Source organism: Vitis riparia, chromosome 16 (assembly GCF_004353265.1).
Source record: "Vitis riparia cultivar Riparia Gloire de Montpellier isolate 1030 chromosome 16, EGFV_Vit.rip_1.0, whole genome shotgun sequence".
NCBI classification, from domain to species: Eukaryota; Viridiplantae; Streptophyta; class Magnoliopsida; order Vitales; family Vitaceae; genus Vitis; species Vitis riparia.
In genome coordinates this window covers 21668685-21690055 of record NC_048446.1, presented here as the reverse complement: position 1 = coordinate 21690055, position 21371 = coordinate 21668685, and the positions used below count along the sequence as shown (strand labels likewise).

Sequence of the window (21371 nt, the reverse complement as noted above, 5' to 3'; positions counted from 1 at the left end):
ATATCTTCATTCAAGGTATACATCCCAGCCTTAGCTTTAAGAGCATTTGGTTGAGACTTCATTTTTCCCATTTCTCCCTTGTTCGGTTCATCCCATCCTCTTGAAACTTCAACAACATAATTCTAGAAATCCATGGCTTCCCCGAATTCTTACTCATGAAATCTCCTCCACACATAGTCTCTAGGAGTTGCTTCATTGAGGAAGACATACCATCATAAAAGTAGCTCACCAATAGCCATGTATCAAAGCCATGGTGAGGACAAGCATTGATAGCTTCCATGTATCTCTCCCAACACTCATAGAATTTCTCATTCTCCTTAGCTGAGAAGTTTGAAATTTGCCTTTTCAACCCATTGGTCCTATGAGTAAGGAAAATTTTCTTGAGAAATTTAGCTAGCAAATCAGTCCAAGTTCGGATACTCCTTGGCCTTAAAGAATTAAGCCAAATTTTGGTCTTATCCTTCAGAGTGAAAGGAAATAGCTTTAGCCTCATCAAGTCGATTGAAGCTCCGCCTTCTTGGAATGTATTACAAACATCTTCAAATTTTTTGATATGCGCGTAGGGATTCTCACTTTCCATCCCATGGAAAGTAGGTAGAAGTGGCATAATATGCGGTCTGATTACTAGCTACTCTATAGAAGGCACTATGCATGATGGTGCACTCATACGAGGTGGATGCATGTGGTCCCTCATTGATCTGAATGCAATGGGATTGTCCTGCTAACCATGGTGACTATGCTGATCTTTAGATGTAGCTTCCATGATGTTCAAGCACAATTCCAACTCTGTTTCGTGAGGTGTTTCAATTTTCGCAAGTCTTCCTCCCCTGTCTCATATCCAATATGGCATAAACAACTAGTAACAACTGTAACAGAAACAAAGAAGACAAAAGAAAACAATACTAAAAAAAAACTAAGATTAACTAAAAACTAAATTAAAAGATAGGCTAAAATATGAACAAGTAAAAGAAACAATTAAAAAGAGTTAATAAAATAAAAGAAAAGTCACCAAACTTGTGATGAAGATCACAAGTGTTTAGGAAAAGGTTATATCACTGTAAAGTTGGCACCATTCCCGGCAATGACACCATTTGATTCGTGCCCAACTGGTGTATGCCCTGTTGATTGGTGTTCAATCAACTGGTGTACTCTGATTTCGGTCCTCAGACAGGAGTAATCAACAAAATTTGTAAACTTATTTCACCATATACTAGGGTAGCATTAGCTAGCATAGCATAGTGGCTCTATGATCGTCTATAAGGATAGGTTTTCAAATTACAATTGATATTAGTTCAAAAACTGAATTGGTGCTTTTTCTTTTCAAGGTTAGCTTTAAAAGAAAACATAAGTATGTGTGAAAAGGTTGGTTTTAAGTGAAACCAAAAATAAAGTAATTGAAATTACTTATAAAGAAAAGTGCTTCTTGGAGTTTTAGATCACTAGGCTCAGGTTCCTTATACAAAAAGAGAGATTCCGGTCACTTGGATCTTTTCCTTGCATTAGGGATTTAACATATAGTTATTTCCTGAACCGGTGTGGTACAGATGCTTCCCCTTAAAGGGTTCAAACACCAAATCTCTAGCACTGAATCATCTTGCAATGGCTCATGCCTCTCACCTAGCATTTGCCATTCAAGGTGATCCTTAACCTTGGATTACCCGTCAAAAGCTCGCAAGAGATAACTAGTGGATGTCTCCTGGGAGTCCAAAAGCTTACCAAGTGTTGGCTATTCTAGATAATCCTACCTTTAAACCACCTCCCAGAGGCTCGTAAGAGATAAACTAGTGGAACTCAATGGACGGAGTCCACTTGCCTTACCAAGTGTTGGCCCATGTGATTTTAAGTTATTTTAAGTTAACTAAAAAGATAAAAACCATTAATAGGTCACACTTTCTCTTCATTAAAAACTGAAACAACAAAACTTCCACTTTTGCATTCGAAACCTTACCTAGCTTCCTTTACTCCAAGAACCAAAAAAGCTTAGCCACTCATCCTCTGGGAAAACATCCTTAGAGTTTGATTTGCTAGAAAAAATAAAAAATAAATAAAAGAGAAAACAAAATGAGTGGGTAAGGCAAAGCAAAGCTCTGTGTATTTATTTATTTTTAAACTATACAAAGTTCGTATCCCTGAGAGAAATTCTTGAGAGAGCTCTTTTAAAAAGAAAATTACAATAGATATTGTATAGAGAGGCTATTCACCCCTCCTGCTAACTTCCCAACCAAGAAAACTTGTCATTGGTGGGTTACAAGGAGAAAATAGGGATTTACACACAAATATCTAAAGATAAATAGCAAACGGAGTCGGTGCGCAAATATCTCAGATTACAGATGGATTTCACAAGTTCAAATGCAACTTGCGAAAATTTTGCAAGTTCCTCGCAAGTTGCGAAATTGTCCTGCAACTTATTAGCTCTCTGTCCTACAACGATTCCTTTCCTCTTCCTATTTCGTATGTTGCGAAAATTTCACAAGTTGGATTCCACAACTTGCAAAATTGTTGGATGGTTGATTTCTTCTGTGATTTTCTTCCTTGCATTCTCATTTGGCTTTGAGAAAGGGTTATAAAGCTCTAAAGTTTAGTTTCTTCATGAATTTGATCTTCAACTTGCTTTGCCATGAACTATACAAAGATCTCCCTCATTCTTGGATTGCTTTGGTGATAAAAAAAGCTATCAAAAACACCAAAACTTAACACAATTTGATTATAAATGATTGAAAGGGTCCTTAACATGCCAACTGAATTAAAAGGTAATAACTACTACTCAAAAGTGTTTTAAAAGAGTTAATTACAAGCTATAAAATATCACTTTTTGAGTAGTAATCACCTAAGCTCACGATCGAAGTCATTCATGTCAACCACAACCTTGAGCTATTTATAGCATCTAGAGTATTGAGCTCATAGCCCAAAGTCATTCATGTCATCTACGGCATTGAGATATTCATAGCATTTAGGGACATGGGCTCATGAACGAGAATCATTCATATCATCCACAACCCTAAGCTAGTCATAACATCTAGAGGCCTATACTCACAACTCAAAGTCATTCATGTCATCCATAGCTCTAGGTTGCTCATAGCATCTAGAACCCTCAGCTCACGACTCATAGTCATTCATGTCAACCATAGCCTTGAGTTGTTGATAGCATCCCAAGCCCTTAGCTCACGACTCAATGTCATTCATGTCATCCACAACCCTGAGCTCTTCATAGGATCCATAACCCTAAGCTCAGGACCCAGAGTCATTCATGTTATCCATAACCCTTAGTTATTCATACCATCTCGAGCCCTTAGCTCACGACCCATAATCGTTCATTTCATCCACAACCTTGAATTGTTCATCACATCTAGAGCCTTGAGTTCACGACCAAAAATTGTTCATATCATCCACAACCTTAAGTTGTTCATATCTTTTATATCCTTGAGCTGATTACCTATAATCGTGCATATCATCAATCGTCATGAGTTGTACATAGTATCTAGAGACCTGAGCTCATGACCTAGAGAAGTTCATGTCATTGATAGACCTAAGTAGTTCATAGCATCTACAATCCTGAGCTAACGACCCGGAGATGTTCACATGAACCACAACACTAAGTTATTCATAGTATTTAGAGCCCTATGCTCATGATCTTGAGGTTGTTCATATCATCCATAACCCTTAGTTGTTCATAATATCTAGAGCCCTAAACCTACGACCCATAGTCATTAATGTCAACCATAACCCTAAGTTGTTCATATCATCTAGAGCCCTAAGCTCACAATATTGTGTTGTTCATGTTATCTACAACCCTGAACTCTTCATAACATTTCGAGCTTTGGGCTCACGACCAAGAATCATTCATATGATTAATAACCTTAAGTTGTTCATATGATGTAGAGACCTGAACTCATAGGATCCTAATTCATCCATATCATCCATGACCCCGAGCTATTCAAAACATCTAAAGCCATGAGCTAATGACCCAGAGTAGCTCATGTCATCCAATGGCTTGAGCTATTCATAACATATAGAGCTTGGAGCTCACAAACCATAGTCATTCATGTGAACAACAAACCTAAGCTCTTTAGAGCATCTAGAGCCCTCTATTCACAACCCGAAGTCATTCATGTTATCCACAACCCTGAGATATTCATAGAATCTAGAGGCTTGAGCACATGACGTATAATTGGTCATATCATCCAACGCCCTGAGCTATTTAGAGCATCTAGAGGTTTGAGCTCACCACTTGAAACCATTTATGCCATCCACAACCATGAGCTACTCATAGCATCTAAAACCTTGAGTTCATAACCTAGAATAGTTCATATCATCCACAATCCTAAGTTGTTTAAAACATCTAGAGCTTTAAGCTCACACCATAGAATCATGCAAATCATCCACAACCCTTAGTTGTTCATAGCATCTTGAGACCAATGCTCATGATGTAAAGTAGTTCATCTTATCTACAACACTAAGTTGTTCATTGCATTTAAATCGTTCACATCACCCTCAACCTGAGTTGTTCATAGCTTCTAAAGGCCTGAGCTCATGAGAACCCAAGTCGTTCATATCATCCATAACTTTAAGTTGTTCATAACATTTAGAGCTCAGAGCTCATGACCTAAAGTTGTTCATTTCATTAATAGCCTTGTTTTATTCATAGCATCTAAAACCTTTTATTCACAACCCATAATCGTTCATATCATCCACAACTCTAAGCTCTTCATAGCATCTAGATCCTTAAGCTCATGACTTAAACTCGTGCATATCATTTACAACCTTGTGTTGTTCATAGTATTTAGAGCCCTAAGCTCATGACTCAAAGTCTTTCATGTCATCCACAGCCTTGAGCAGTTCATAGCATCTAAATCCTTGAGTTCACAACCCAGAGTAGCTCATATCATCCACAGCCTTGAGTTGTCCATAGCATCTAGAGTTGTAAGCTCATGACCTGGAGTCCTTCATGTCATCCACAACCCTGAGCAGTTCGTAGCATCTAAAGCTCGTGATCTCATGACCCGGAGTCATTCATGTCAACCACAACCCTATATTGTTCATAATATCTAGAGCTTGAGCTCACGACCTAGAGTCGTTCATGTCATCCACATCCTTGAGCTATTCATAGCATCTAGAATGCTGAGCTGATGACCTAGAGTTGTTCATGTCAACCACAACCTTGGGTTATTCATAGGATCTAGAGCCCTGAGCTCTTTAGCTGGAGTCGTTCATGTCATCTATAACCCTATGTTGTTCATAGAATTTAGAGTCATGGCTCACAACTAAGAATCATTCATATCATTTAAAGCCTTGAGTTGTTCATAGCGTATAAAGTCCTAAGCTCACAGAATCTCAATTTGTTCATATCTTCCAATACCTTAAGTTCTTCATAGCATCCAGATCCGTAACCTCACGACCTGGATTAGCTCATATCACCCACAACCTTGAGTTTTCATAACATCTAAAGCCTTGAGCTCACGCCCGAGACTCGTTCTTGTCAACCACAACCCTAAGTTGTTCATAGCATATAGAGTCTTGAGCTCATTGATTACTACTCAAAAAGTGTTATTTTGTAGCTTGTAATTAACTCTTTTAAACACTTTTGAGTAGTAGTTATTACCCTTTTAACTCAATTGGCATGTTAAGGACCTTTGCAATCATTTCTAATCAAATTTTGTTAAGTTTTGGTGTTTTTGATAGTATTTTGATCACCAAAGCAATCCAAGATTGAGAAGAGTTCTATAGAATCCATGGAAAATCAATTGGAAGCTCATTTACATGATGAACCCAAGCTTTGAAGCTCTATAATCCTTTGCCAAAAGCAAATCATGAATGCAAGGAGGGAAAGCAAAGAGAGAAATCTAACATGAAGAATTCAAGAGAATAGTAACTACTGGACACATTTAGAGCACTTTCTAGAGTCCATTTCATGCATACTATATGTTTTTTTGAAGCTTGGGAAGCTAGGAATCCAACACTTCAAATAGTGCACAAATTGGATTTGAAATGAAGAAGTTATAGCCATTGGAATCCAATCACACCAAGTTGAAGGCCAATTTTGGAGCTGCGGAATCACAAGGTGCTAGCTGTGAAATCAGCCTTTGGCTGCGAAATGGAGACCTTCAGCTTGCGAAATTTCGTAGCCCATCTTACATACCTGTGAAATCCACTTGAGTGCTTCCAAATATTTGCGACCGACTCTTTTAGATTTTTTTCTTTAGATATTTGTTGTTTAAATCCCCATTCTCTCCTTGTAATCCACCAATCATAGGATTCCTTAGTTGATAAGTAAGAACAAAGGGTGAATAACCTCATATATATAGTTTGCAATTTTCTTTACATAGACATCTCGGGAGCTTGTTCTCGGAGACAACCTTTTGTATAGTTTTGAAGGAAGTAATATACAGAGCTTTGCTCTGCCTTACCTACTCATTTTGATTGTATTTTTCTCACTATCCAAACAAGCTCGGAGGATGTTTCCTAAGAGAATGAGTGGCTAGACTTTTTGTCTCTTGGAGCTAAGGAAGCTGGGTAAGGTGCCGAATGCAAAAATTGGAAGTTTTGTTGTTTCAACTTTTAATGAAGAGAAAGTGTGACCCGTTAACGGTTTCTATGTTTTTAGTTAACTTAAAACACCTTTAAATCACCTGGGCCAACATTTGGTAAGGCAAGTGATCTCCATCCATTGAGATGCACTAGTTTATCTCTTGCGAGCCTTTGGGAAGTGGTTTGAAGGTAAGATTTTCTAGAATAGCCAACACTTGGTAAGCTTTTGGACTCCATGGAGACATCCATTAGCTATCTCTTGCAAGCTTGTGAAGGGAAATCCTAGGTTAAGGATCACCTTGAATGGAAAATGCTAGGTGAGAGGCACAAGCCATTGCAAGATGAATCAGTGAGAGGGATTTAGTGTTTGAATCCATAAAAGGGAAGCATTCGTACCGCACCGGTTAGAAAAATAACTATATGTTAATTCTCTAATGCAAGAAAAAAATTAAAGTGACCAGAACTCTGTTTTTTGTATTAGGAGCCTGACCCCAGTGATCCTGAAACTCTAAGAAACACTTTTCTTTATAAGTAATTTCTATTACTTTATTTTTAGTTAGCTTAAAACTAATCCTTTTTAAACCAAAGTTTATGTTTTCTTTTGAAGCTAACCTTTAAATGAAAAAGCATCAATTCAACTTTGAATTATTATCAGTTGTAAGTTGAAAACCCTTCCCAGTGAACGATCCTAGAGCCACTATTCTATACTAGCTGAGGCTATCCTAGCACATGGTGATATAGGTTATAAATTTTGTTGATTACTCCTGTCTGAGGACCAAAAATCAAGGTACACCAATTGGGAATGAATCAAATGGTGCCGCTGCCGGGGAAGGTGCCAACTTCACAGTGATATTATATTTTCAGAGTACTTGTGATCTTCATCACAAGTTTGGTGATTTTTCTTTCATTTTACTAACTCTTTTAAATGTTTCTTTTACTTGTTCATATTCTAACATATCTTTTAATTTAGTTTTAGTTAATCTTAGTCTTTTTGTAGGCTTGTTTTCTTTTGTTTCCTTTTGTTTCTTTGTTTTTGTTACAGTTGATACTAGTTGTGTATGCCAAATTGGATACGAGACAGTGGAGGAAGGCTTGTGAAACTTGAAACACCTCATAACAAGGAATCGGAATTGAGCTTGAACATCATGGAAGCTACACCTAAAGATCAGCGTAGTCACCATGGTCACCAGGACAATCCTAATGCATTCAGATCAATGAGGGACCACATGTATCCACCTCATATGAGTGCACCATCATGTATAGTGCCCCCTACAGAACAGCTAGTAATTAGACCGCATATTGTTCCACTTCTACCAACTTTCCATGGGATGGAAAGTGAGAATCCCTATGCCCATATCAAGGAATTTGAAGATGTTTGTAATACGTTTCAAGAAGGATGAGCTTCAATCGACTTGATGAGGCTTAAGCTATTTCCTTTTACTTTAAAGGATAAGGCCAAGATTTTGCTTAATTCTTTAAGGCCAAGGAGTATTCGGACTTGGACTGATTTGCAAGCTGAATTCCTCAAGAAATTTTTCCCTACTCATAGAATAAATGGCTTGAAAAGGCAAATTTCAAACTTCTCAGCTAAAGAGAATGAGAAATTCTATGAGTGTTGGGAAAGATACATGGAAGCCATTAATGCTTGTCCTCACCATGGTTTTGATACATGGCTATTGGTGAGTTACTTTTATGATGGGATGTCTTCCTCAATCAAGCAACTCCTCGAGACAATGTGTGGAGGAGATTTCATGAGTAAGAATACGGAGGATGCCATGGGTTTCTTGAGTTATGTGGCTGAAGTTTCAAGGGGATGGGATGAACCGAACAAAGGAGAAGTGGGGAAGATGAAGTCTCAACTGAATGCCTTTAATGCTAAGGCTAGGATGTACACCTTGAATGAAGATGTTGATATGAAGGCAAAGTTTGCAGCTATGACAAGAAGATTGGAGGAGCTAGAACTGAAAAAGATATATGAAGTGCGAGCAGTTGCTAAAACACCAGTGCAAGTCAAGCCATGTCCTATTTGTCAATCTTATGAGCTCTTGGTGAAGGAGTGCGCTACAATTCCAACTGCTAGGGAAATGTTTGGAGATCAAGCAAATGTCATTGGACAATTCAAGCCCAGCAACAATGCTTCGTATGGAAATACTTACAACTCAAATTGGAGGAACCATCCAAATTTCTCCTGGAAGCCAATAGCACCTCAGTATACATAGCCAGCTCAACCATCTCAATAAGCTTCAAATCTTGACCAAGCAATAGTGAATCTAAGCAAGGTTTTGGGAGATTTTTTTGAAGATCAGAAATCTATCAATGCTCAACTCAGTCAAAGAATTGACAGTGTAGAAAAATACATTGAATAAAAGGATGGATGGAATGCAAAATGACTTATCTCAGAAGATAGATAATCTCCAATACTCAATCTCAAGGCTCACTAATCTGAACACAATGCAAGAAAAGGGGAGATTTCCTTCTCAACCTCACCAAAACCCCAAGGGTATCCATGAAGTGGAAACTCATGAGGGAGAATTTTCACAAGTGAGAGATGTCAAAGCCTTGATCACTCTAAGGAGTGGTAAAAAGGTTGAGTTGCCAACACCCAAGCCACATGTTGAGAAAGAAGAAGAAGAAGAAGAGACAGAGAAGAGGGAGGAAATCAAAGGAAAGAAGAAAGATAGCAATAAAGAGAAAGAGGACCATGATTCAACAATGAAAGCAACTTCGGAAAAAGTACTTACCAAGGGAGATGTGATGAAGAAACACACACCTCCACCTTTTCCTCAAGCTTTGCATGGGAAAAAGGGAATCAGAAATGCATCACAAATTCTTGAAGTATTGAGACAGGTGAAGGTCAACATCCCATTGCTAGATATGATTAAACAAGTGCCAACTTATACAAAATTCCTAAAGGACTTATGTACTATCAAAAGAGGGTTGAATGTGAATAAGAAAGCCTTCTTGATTGAGCAAGTAAGTTCTATCATACAATGTAGGTCTCCTTTGAAGTACAAAGATCCGGGTTGCCCTACCATCTCAATTATGATTAGAGGAACTATAGTGGAGAAAGCTTTGTTAGACTTGGGAGCAAGTGTGAATTTGCTACCATACTCTGTCTACAAGCAATTGGGACTTGATGAATTGAAACCAACATCAATCACTCTATCGCTAACAGATAGATTAATGAAAATTCCAAGGGGGATAATTGAAGATGTCTTAGTTCAAGTTGACAATTTCTACTACCCTGTAGACTTTGTTGTTCCAGACACAGACCCAATTGTCAAGGAAACTAATTATGTTCATATCATCCTTGGAAGGCCATTCCTAGCTACATCAAATGCAATCATAAATTGTAGGAATGGACTCATGCAACTCACATTTGGCAACATGACATTGGAGCTCAATATCTTCTATATGTCCAAAAAGCCAATCACTCTGAAAGAAGAAGAAGGCCCAGAAGAGGTATGCATCATTGACACTCTAGTGGAGGAGCATTGTAATCAAAAGATGCAAGATAAGTTGAATGAAAGTCTTGGGGATCTTGAAGAAGGGTTGCCTGAACCCTCAAATGTGCTTGTTGCTCTATAAGGTTGGATGAGGAGAGAAGAAATTCTACCTTTGTTCAATAAAGAGGAGGCACAAGAAGCTGCTAAAGAGAAGACCCCAAAGCTTAATCTGAAGCCCCTGCCCACGGAGTTGAAATATACATACCTAGAAGAGAATAAAAAATGCCCTATTGTTATATCTTCATCTCTTACTACTCCTCGGGAGGTGTGTCTACTTGAAGTTCTCAAGAGGTGTAAGAAAGTAATAGGATGGCAAATATTTGATTTGAAAAGCATCAGCCCTTTGGTCTGTACACATCATATATACATGGAAGAAGAAGCTAAACCAATTCGTCAACCTCAAAGAAGATTGAATCCTCATGTGCAAGAGGTGGTGCAAGCTGAAGTTCTGAAGCTACTTCAAGCAAGTATTATCTACCCCATATCAGATAGCCCATGGGTGAGTCCTACCCAAGTGGTATCAAAGAAGTCGGGGATCACAGTGGTAAAAAATGAAAAGGGAGAAGAAGTTGCTACACGCCTCACTTCAGGTTGGAGGGTGTGTATTGATTATAGAAAATTGAATGTTGTGACAAGGAAGGATCATTTTCCATTGCCATTTATTGATCAAGTGTTGGAGAGAGTCTCAGGCCATCCTTTCTATTGTTTCTTGGATGGCTACTCCGGATATTTTCAAATAGAAATCGACGTTGAAGATCAGGAGAAGACCACTTTCACATGTCCATTTGGAACATATGCCTACAGAAGAATGCCTTTTGGTTTATGTAATGCACCTGCAACATTCCAATGATGTATGTTAAGTATCTTCAGTCATATGGTGGAGCAAATTATGGAGGTTTTCATGGATGACATCACCATATATGGAAGTACATTTGAAGAATGCTTAGTCAACTTGGAAGCGGTTCTGAACAGATGCATTAAAAAGGACTTGGTGCTCAATTGGGAGAAATGCCATTTTGTGGTACAGCAATGAATTTTCCTTGGCCACATCATCTCCGAGAAAGGTATTGAAGTTGATAAAGCAAAGGTGGAACTTATTGTCAAATTTCCATCCCCAACAACTGTAAAAGGAGTAAGGCAATTCCTTGGCCATGCAGGGTTTTATAGGAGGTTTATAAAAGATTTCTCTAAGCTTTCAAAGCCTCTTTGTGAATTATTGGCTAAAGATGCTAAGTTTGTATGGGATGAAAGATGTCAAAAGAGTTTTGAGCAACTGAAGCAATTTTTGACAACTGCTCCAATAGTGAGGCCTCCTAACTGGCAACTACCCTTTGAAGTGATGTGTGATGCCAATGACTTTGCTATAGGAGCATTTCTTGGCCAAAGAGAAGATGGAAAGCCTTATGTGATCTACTATGCAAGCAAGACATTGAACGAAGCTCAAAGGAACTACACAACTACAAAGAAAGAATTGTTAGCTGTAGTGTTTGCCTTAAACAAGTTTCGTGCTTATCTAGTAGGGTCTTTCATCATTGTTTTCACTGACCATTCAGCCTTGAAGTATTTATTGACAAAGCAAGATGCAAAAGCAAGGTTGATTAGATGGATTATCTTACTACAAGAGTTCCATCTCCAAATCAGAGATAATAAAGAAGTAGAGAATGTGGTAGCTGACCACCTTTCAAGGTTGGCTATAGAACATAATTCCCATGTTTTACTTATTAATGTTGACTTTCCAGAGGAATTACTTATGTTGCTAGGAAACACTCCTTAGTATGCTCATATTACTAACTATCTAGTTACTGGTGAAGTCCCAAGAGAGTGGAAAGCACAAGATAGGAAGCACTTCTTTGCAAAGATTCATGCCTATTATTGGGAAGAACCTTTCCTTTTCAAGTATTGTGCAGATCAAATAATAAGCAAGCGTGTCCCTGAAGAAGAGCAACAAGGAATTCTCAGTCATTGCCATGAGAGTGCATGTGGAGGCCACTTTGCCTCTCAGAAAACAGCCATGAAGGTGTTGCAATCGGGGTTTAGTTGGCCATCACTCTTCAAAGATGCCCATGCCATGTGTAGGAGCTGTGATAGATGCCAAAGGCTCAGGAAGCTAACACGAAGAAATCAAATGCCTATGAACCCCATTCTAATAGTTGATCTCTTTGATGTTTGGGGCATTGACTTCATGGGACCTTTCCCAATGTCTTTTGGTAACTCTTACATTTTGGTGGGGGGTAGACTATGTTTCTAAATGGGTAGAGGCAATCCCCTGTAAACACAATGATCACAGAGTGGTTCTTAAGTTTCTCAAAGAGAACATCTTCTCAAGGTTTGGGGTACCCAAGGCCATAATCAGTGATGAGGGTACTCATTTTTGCAACAAGCCTTTCGAAACCCTTTTAGCCAAGTATGGGGTGAAGCATAAGGTAGCTACACCTTATCACCCTCAGACTTCCGGGCAAGTTGAGCTAGCAAACAGGGAAATTGAGAATATATTGATGAAGGTGGTGAACACGAGAAGAAGTGATTGGTCTGTTAAGACCCATGATTCACTATGGGCATATAGAACAGCTTATAAGACTATTCTTGGCATGTCTCCTTATCACCTAGTCTATGGCAAAGCATGCCATCTCCCTGTGGAAGTTGAATATAAGGCTTGGTGGACAATCAAGAAGGTAAACATGGACTTGATCAAAGCCGGGGCAAAGAGGCGCTTAGACCTTAATGAGATGGAGGAATTAAGAAATGATGCCTACATCAATTCCAAAGCTGCAAAACAGAGGATGAAGAGGTGGCATGATTAGTTAATCTCCGACAAAGAATTTCGGAAGGGACAAAGAGTCTTACTCTATGACTCTAGGCTCCATATCTTTCCTTGGAAGCCGAAGTCAAGGTGGACAGGCCTTTTCATTATTCACCAAGTGCATCTCAATGGAGTGGTGGAACTACTGAATTCCAACAGCACAAACACCTTTAAAGTCAATGGCCATCGTCTCAAACCATTCATGGAGCCATTCAATCAAGATAAGGAGGAAGTCAACCTCCTTGAGCCACAGAAATCCTAACCAAAAAGGGGTTAGATGGACTTAGTCTTGCCAAAGTCCATATTTTTGTTTAATTTTGCCAATTTATGAGCTTTATTAACTGTTTTAATTTTAATTTATATGATTTTGATGTAATTTAGACTTTTTGAATGATCAAATTTAGGAGGAATTGCAAAAGAGGTGAAAGAAGGTCTCAGGGAACCAAAGGATCTCAAAAGCACGCAAATTTATTGGCCTGTGAAAAATTTCGCAGCCAAAATAGCTCCCTTACGAAATGAAGCATCCTCTATGAAACCATTTCGCAGCCTCAAGACCAGCCTCTACGAAAATTTTCACAACTGCAAAACCCTTCTCAGGCACACGTGTGCCATTTCGCAGCCCAAACCCTCATTTTGAAACTGTGAAAACCCCTATGAAACCATCCAAGGCATCATTCCGTAGCCCAAGCACCCTTTGGGAAACCATTTTGCAGCTACAAAACACTCCTTTGGCACACGAGTGCCATTTTGCAGCCCCACACTCCCATTTCGCAGCTGCAAAATCGCCCCTTGGCTGCGAAATCGACCCTTGGCTGCGAAACGAGCCTTCTCCTGCGAAAAGTTCAACCGTCACTTAAATTCCAATTTGAACCTTTAAATTTCTATATTCCATTTCACACCAGTCATTTGCTCTACTAAAACCCCCCTCAGGTGCAAAATTGAGCCCAACCATAGCACCATCTCCAAGGGGATTCCAAGAGACCTCCGTCTGAAGCAAAGCCCCACGCGCACCTCCGGCCACCCTTTCTCAAGCTTCTTCACGTCAACCATGGCCAAAACATGAGGAGCCAAGACCCCATCTCTCTCAACCCACAATAGAGCACCGAGAGTGGTTCCTGTGCAAGACTCCATGACTGAGCCTTCACAACCATTTGTCGTCCCACCTTCAGTAAAGGGAGCGTCCCCGAGTCCTTCTCTAAGACAATATGAGATGAGGAGACCACCCACTACACTAGGGGAAAGCTCATCTCGTCCCAAGAAGTCAGCCAGCCGCCCTCCTAAGAAGAAAGCAAGGATATCAGTTCCAGTAGAGCCATCAGAGCCTTCATCAGAGCCTCAACTGCCTACTATAGAATCTTAGATTCCCTATGGAATGACTCCTGACATGATTATCAGGCAACCCATGGTCACTCAGCCACCCATAGAGGGTAATTTGGATTACCGGGCTAGGCCATTCCACTCCAAGCTTTGTTTTGACAGAGAGACTTTCAGGCTTCAGACAAAGCTCAGAGATTCATTCCATCTACTTCATAAGTACCATTTAGAGCACCTGATGACTCCCGAGGATTTCTTCTATCCCCGTGTAGCATTAGACTTTTATCAGTGTATGACTACACATCACGTCCGAGATCCTACTGTCATCCACTTCACCATTGACGGACACCATGGTATCTTGGGAGCCAGACACATAACAGAAGCCCTACGCATTCCTTATGAGCCAGCACGTCTAGAGGATTATAGAGTGTGGGCCCATCCTTCTCAGAGTGATATGGTTCATATAATGTCTAGGGGGACATCCACACGCCCATATCTTTTGAGGAAGGAGCTCCCACCCAGCATGTTCTTTCTTGATGTACTTCTGCACCACAACATCTATCTACTTCAGCATATGGTGCAGAGGAGAGGAACTTTACTAGAGGCCTTATTCAGGATATCAGAGGGATTTTTCTTTATCCCTCATCATCTCATCATGGTCGCTCTTCTTTACTTTGAAGAGAAGGTCTACAGGAAGAAGCTGCTGAGAGCGGATGCCATTCCACTTCTATTCACGAGATTGCTCTGTCAAATCTTGGAACACTTAGGATATCCATCTGAGCCTCAACTTGAGCGTAGACGCATTTGCCGAGAAATATTCACTCTTGACAAATGGACGAGTATGACAGCCTATGATGCAGAGCCAGGAGCCCTAACTGGACCAGAGCATCCACAGAGACCACAGCCAGAGCATCTAAAGGAGCCATAGTAGGTTGAGATACCTACGAACATGAGAGCACCTACCCCTGCAGTGCCCTCTACAGGACCTGTGCTTGAGGTTGCATCTTCTGCTCCTCTTGTCACACCAGGGACTCCGCCAGTTGTACCAGTTGCATCCGAGCCTCCTCCATATGAGTCTAGGATTACCATATCCATTTCAGAGTTTAGAGGCTTATGTCATACTTTGTAGACATTGACAGCTACTCAGAGCATCCTGACCCAGCAAATGAAGGCTATATGTGCCCATCAGGAGTAGCTTATCGCCACCCAAACCCAGTATACTGCCATCCTTAGGCAGATATAGTAGCATTTGGGTATTATATCGCCCCTTGAGCACAATATACCTGGCCCATCAGAGCCTACAGATCCATTCCAAGATCCTTATCTAGTAGAGCAAACCATGCCCCCTAAAGAGACAACTACAGGAGAGATAGAAGCATCCATCCCGAGCATTCAGACTTCTACAGCTGAGCCATCATCTCCACATGATCCTACCACCACCATATGATCATTTACCTATTTTCTTTTATGTATTTCTTTACTTTAGTAGAACTCATAATCCCATGTTTTTTATGTTTTATATATTAGGATTGGATGTATTACTTGTTTTTGCTCCATAGTGTACTTTCTTAAAGTAATACATGTCTATCAATTTTTTAGTATACTTGGCATAATCTTATTTTATTTCCTCTACTCATAATTTTTGTTGTTTTTGAAACATGTGGTTTCTCCTATTCTACTCAAACTCCATGTCACTCAGGAGGCACCACTTCCTCCTTGTAATTTCAATCGTTCTTGCCACATTGAGGGCAATGTTCAGCTTGGTTGGAAGAAGAGTTGAGGAAGGAAGTTTTTATTTTAAATGCTAAGTTATTTTGGTAATTTTGTTGCTTTTTTCTTAATTTTAAATTTTTTTTCTAGTTTTTATTCTACTCTCCATGGTTATTAAGGAAAAATTCTCAAAATAAAATGAGAGAAATTGAATTTTTGTTTTTACTTGACTTAGAATTTGTATTATGCTTATTAAAGTTGATGAATTGTTGAAACTTCTATTGAATTCAACCTTATGTCTTCCACTTTAAGCTATTCACACACTGTGCACAATAGGTTTCGATTATAAGATGAAAAACTATTTCCCTTTTGACTTAGGAAAATTTAGACTTGGTATTTTTTACCTCACTTAATAGTGTTGGGACACCTTATAAAAGGCCAATGAGCCTTTGAAAAAAAAGAGAAAGAAAAATGTTTTCTTGCCTTGAAACCCGAGCAAGGTCTGAGGGGTATATGGTGAAAATCTTTAAAACATGGTGCCCTAAGACTTCATTGGTTGGGAGTCACTGACCTCAATGCTCGTTACAAGGGTGAATAAGTGGAGTTTAACATACTATAGGTGCTTGGGTATTAAAATTCATTCTCAAATGTCCGGGGTAAAATCTGAGGAGTTAGTGGTCGAAAGATCCTTAAAACTTGATGCCCTAAACCTTAATTGGTTGGGAGTCATTCATGGACCCCCGTTACATGGACAATTTAGAAAAGAGTACCTTTAAGCCTTGTACTCCTACAATGAAAAAATTGTGAAACAAAAGGGTGAGTTCTTAGCCTATTGAATTTTGTCAGTTTGCTAAGTGTTGAAAAAGAGCTAGGTTGGGGGGGGGAGATTAGTTCAACATACTATATTCGGAAACTATCAAGTAACACTTAGATTTTTGTGGAAGAGTAAGGTTTGGTCCTTTGGAAGTGGAAACTATTTTAAAGCTTCAATTTTCATAATGCCTTCTCTTTATGAATTATGATTAGACAATGTATTTGATAACTCTTGTTGAAATTTAAGTTTTATATCTTTAATGTTCCATGTGAGAGTTTGATCATCATGCCACTTCAAATTTTTTTAAGTGATCAGCATGATTTTGTAAATTATATTACTGTTTATTTTTCTTTTTCTCTCCTTCATTGCTAAGGGACTAGCAATATGTCGGTTGGGGAGAGTGATTACTACTAAAAAAGTGTTATTTTGTAGCTTGTAATTAACTCTTTTAAACATCTTTGAGTAGTAGTTATTACCTTTTAACTCAATTGGCATGTTAAGGACCCTTGCAATCGATTCTAATCAAATTGTGTTAAGTTTTGGTATTTTTGATAGCTTTTTTTATCACCAAAGCAATCCAAGATTGAGGAGAGTTCTATAGAATCCATGGCAAAGAAAATGGAAGCTCATTTACATGAATAGCCCAAGATTTGGAGCTTTATAGTCCTTTTCCAAAAGCAAATCATGAATGCAAGGAGGGAAAACAAAGAGAGAAATCTAACATGAAGAATTCAAGATGATAGCAACTGTTAGACACATTTAGAGTACTTCCTGGAGTCCATTTCATGCATACTATATGTCGTTTCAAAGCTTGAGAAGTCATAAGTCTAACACTTTAAACGGTGCATGAATCGGAGTTGAAATGAAGAAGTTATAGCCATTGAAACCCAATCGCACCAAGCTGAAAGCCAATTTCGCAGTTGCGAAATCACAAAGAGCTAGCTGCGAAATCAGCCTTTGGTTGCGAAATGGAGACTTTCAACTTACGAAATCTTGCAACCCATGTTGCATGCTGTGAAATCCACCTGAGTGCTTCTAGATATTTGCAACCGACACTTTTAGATTTTTTCTTCAGATATTTGTTGTTTAAATCCCCATTCTCTCCTTGTAATCCACCAATCATAGGATTCCTTAGTTAGTAAGTAAGAAAAAGGGTGAATAACCTCATATATATAGTTTTTAATTTTATTTACACAGACATCTCAGGAGCTTGTCCTCAAAGACCACTTTTTGTGTAGTTTTGAAGAAAGTAATACACAAAGCTTTGCTCTGCCTTACCTACTTGATTCATTCCCAATTGGTGTCTCAGCTGATTCATGTCCTCTCAATGGTCTCTGACAGTGGTGCCATTTGATTCGTGTCCAGCTGGTGTTCCTTGATTGTGGTCCTCAAAAGGGAGTAATCAACAAAATTTATAACCTATATCACCATGCATTAGGATAGCCTTAGCTAATATAGCATAGTGGCTCTAGGATCGTTCACTGGGAAGGGTTTTCAACTTACAACTGATACCAATTCAAAGTTAAATTGGTGCTTTTTCATTTCAAGGTTAGCTTAAGAAGAAAACATAAACTTTAGTTGAAAAAAGATTTGTTTTAAGCTAACTAAAAAGAAAGTAATGGAAATTACTTATGAAGGAAAGCATTCCTTGGAGTTATAGGTTCACAGGGGAGGCTCCTCATGCATAAACAGAGCTCCGGTTACTTGAATCTTTTCCTCGCATTAGAGAATTAACATATAGTTAATTCTCTAACCGTTGTTGTACAAATGTTTCCCTTTAATGGATTTTAGCACTAATTCCCTCTCACTGATGCAACTTGCAATGGCTTGTGCCTCTCACCTAGCATTTGCCATTCAAGGTGATCATTAACCTTGGACTTCCTTTCTCAAGCTCGCAAGAGATAACTAGTGGATGTCTCCTTAGAGTCCAAAAGCTTACCAAGTGTTGGCAATTCTAGAAAATCCTACCTTCAAGTCACCTCCCAAAAGCTCGCAAGAGATAAACTAATGCATCTCCATGGACGGAGATCACTTGCCTTACCAAGTGTTGGCTCAGGTGAATTGAAGGTGTTTTAAGTTAACTAAAAACATAGAAATCATTAATGGGTCACACTTTCTCTTCATTAATGGTTGAAACAACAAAACTACCAATTCTTGCATTTGGGGCCTTACCTGGCAACCTTAGCTCCAAGGAACTAAAAGCCTAGCTACTCATTCTCTGAGGAAACATCCTCAAAGCTTTTTTGGCTAGTAAGAAAAATTAAATAAAATATACAATCAAAACGAGAAGGTAAAGCAGAGCAAATGCTCTATATTTTACTTCCTTTCAAAACTATACAAAGGATGTCTTTGAGAACAATCTCCCCGACTTCTCACTGTAATGGAAATTACAAACATTATATAAGAGGCTATTTACCCTTTGTTCTTGCTTAAAGACTAAGGAATCCTATGATAGGTGGATTACAAGGAGAGAATGGGGATTTATACATCAAATATCTAAAGCAAAAAATCTAAAAATATCGGGAAGCACTCAAGAGAATTTCGCAGCCGTGCAAGATGGCCGCGAAATTTTGTAAGCTGAAGGACACCATTTCGCAGACAAAAGGCTGATTTCGCAACCATCCTCTTGTGATTTCGCAGCCCACGAAATTGGCCTTCAGCTTGGTGTGATCGGCTTCCAAAGGCTCTAACTCCTTCGTTTCAACTCCGAATCGTGCACCATTTGAAGCGTTGGATTTCTAACTTCCCGAAATTTGAAACAAAATATAGTATACATAAATTAAGCTCTAGAAAGTGCTCCAAAAGTGGCTGACAGTTGCTGTCCTTTTGAATGCTTCATGGTAGATTTCTCTCTTTGCTTCCCCTCCTTGCATTCTGGATTTGATTATGGCAAAGGACTATAAAGCTTCAAAGCTTTGGTTCTTCATGTTTCTGAGCTTTCCATTTGCTTTGCCATGGATTCCAAAGAACTCTCCTCAATCTCGGATTGCTTTGGTGATCAAATTACTAACAAAAACACCAAAACTTACACAATTTGATTAGAAATGATTTCAAAGGTCCTTAATATGTTAATTGAGTTAAAAGGTAATAACTACTACTCAAAAGTGTTTAAAAGAGTTAATTACAAGCTATCAAATAGCACTTTTTGAGTAGTAATCACTACTCACTTTGATTGTATTTTTCTTACTAGCCAAACAAGCTCTGAGGATGTTTCCTCAGTGAATGAGTGGCTAAACTTTTTGTTTCTTGGAGTTAAGGAAGTGATTCATGCCTAATTGGTGTCTCAGCCGATTGGTGTCCAGCTGGTGCTCCTTGATGGCGGGAGTAATCAACAATATTTATAACCTATTACACCATGAACTAGGGTAGCAAAGAAAAAGCTACTATAGCATAGTGGCTCTAGGATCGTTCACTGGGAAGGGTTTCCAAGATGAAAATGATACCAATTCAAAGTGAATTGGTGCTGTTTCATTTTAAGATTAACTTAAGAAATAAAACACAAACTTTGGTTGAAAAAGGTTTGGACTTAGATTAACAACTCAGCAAGTGATGGAAATTACTTAAGAAGAAAAACATTCCTTGGAGATTCAGGTTTACAGGGGAGGTTCCTCATGCAATAGCATAGCTCCGATCAGTTGGTTCAATTCCTCACATTAGAGAATTAACATAAAGTCAATTCTCTAACAGGTGCTGCACAAATGCATCCCTCAATTGGATTTCAGCTTTAATTCTCTCACTGATGCAACTTGCAATGGTTCGAGCCTCTCACTTAGCCTTTACCATTCAAGGTGATCTTTAACCTTGGACATCCTTTCACAAGCTCGCAAGAGATAACTAATGGATGTCTCCTTAGAGTCCAAAAGCTTACCGAGTGTTGGCAATTCTAGAAAATCCTACCTTCAAGTCACCTCCCAGAGGCTCGCAAGGGGTAAACTAGTGCATCTCCATGGTTTGAGATCACTTGCCTTACCAAGTGTTGGCCCAGGTGACTTCAAGGCGTTTTAAGTTAACTAAAAACATAGAAACCATTCACGGGACACACTTTCTTTTCATTCATAGCTGAAACCACAAAGCTTCTGATTCTTGCACTTGGAACCTTTCCCAGCAACCTTAACTCCAAGGAACTAAAGGTTTAGTTACTCATTCTCTGGGGAAAGCTCCTCAGAGAGTGCATAACTTAGTAAATAAAAAATACAATCAAAGTGAGAAGGTAAGGCAGAGCTTAAGCTCTGTATTTTACTTCCTTTGAAACTTTTACAAAAGGTTCATCACCCTCAGAACAGGCTCCTCGGGCTCTATTTATATCAAAATTACATTGATAGCTATTACATGGATATTTAGCCAAATTCCTAACTTAAAAGCTAAGGAATCCTATAATTGGTGGGATACAAGGAGAATTTGGGGATTTAGGCAACAAAAATATGAAGAAAAATATCTCCAAGTGTCGGTTACAAATATCGGGAAGCACTAAGGACCATTTCGCAAGAGAAAATGAGGTATGCGAAATTTCGCAGACAAACAAAAAGGGTTGCGAAATTACTTCGCAGCAAAAGGTTGGTTCCGCACCGCTGCAAAGTTGGCTTTCATCTTGTGGTGTTTGGCTTCCATCGTGGCATGAAACTTCAGGGGAAATCCATAGCACTGTGCAGAAAGGCTGCGAAATCATTCTGCAACAAAAGGGTGATTTCGCAACACTTTGCTG

General features: G+C 39.0%; 1 non-coding gene across 1 annotated transcript; it reads left to right on the top strand.

Moving 5' to 3' along the window:
- The first annotated feature begins 245 nt into the window (after positions 1-245).
- LOC117934330 lies at positions 246-352 on the top strand. The gene has a single exon (XR_004654468.1). It is a non-coding gene; the product is annotated as a small nucleolar RNA R71 (small nucleolar RNA).
- Positions 353-21371: the final 21019 nt, after the last annotated feature.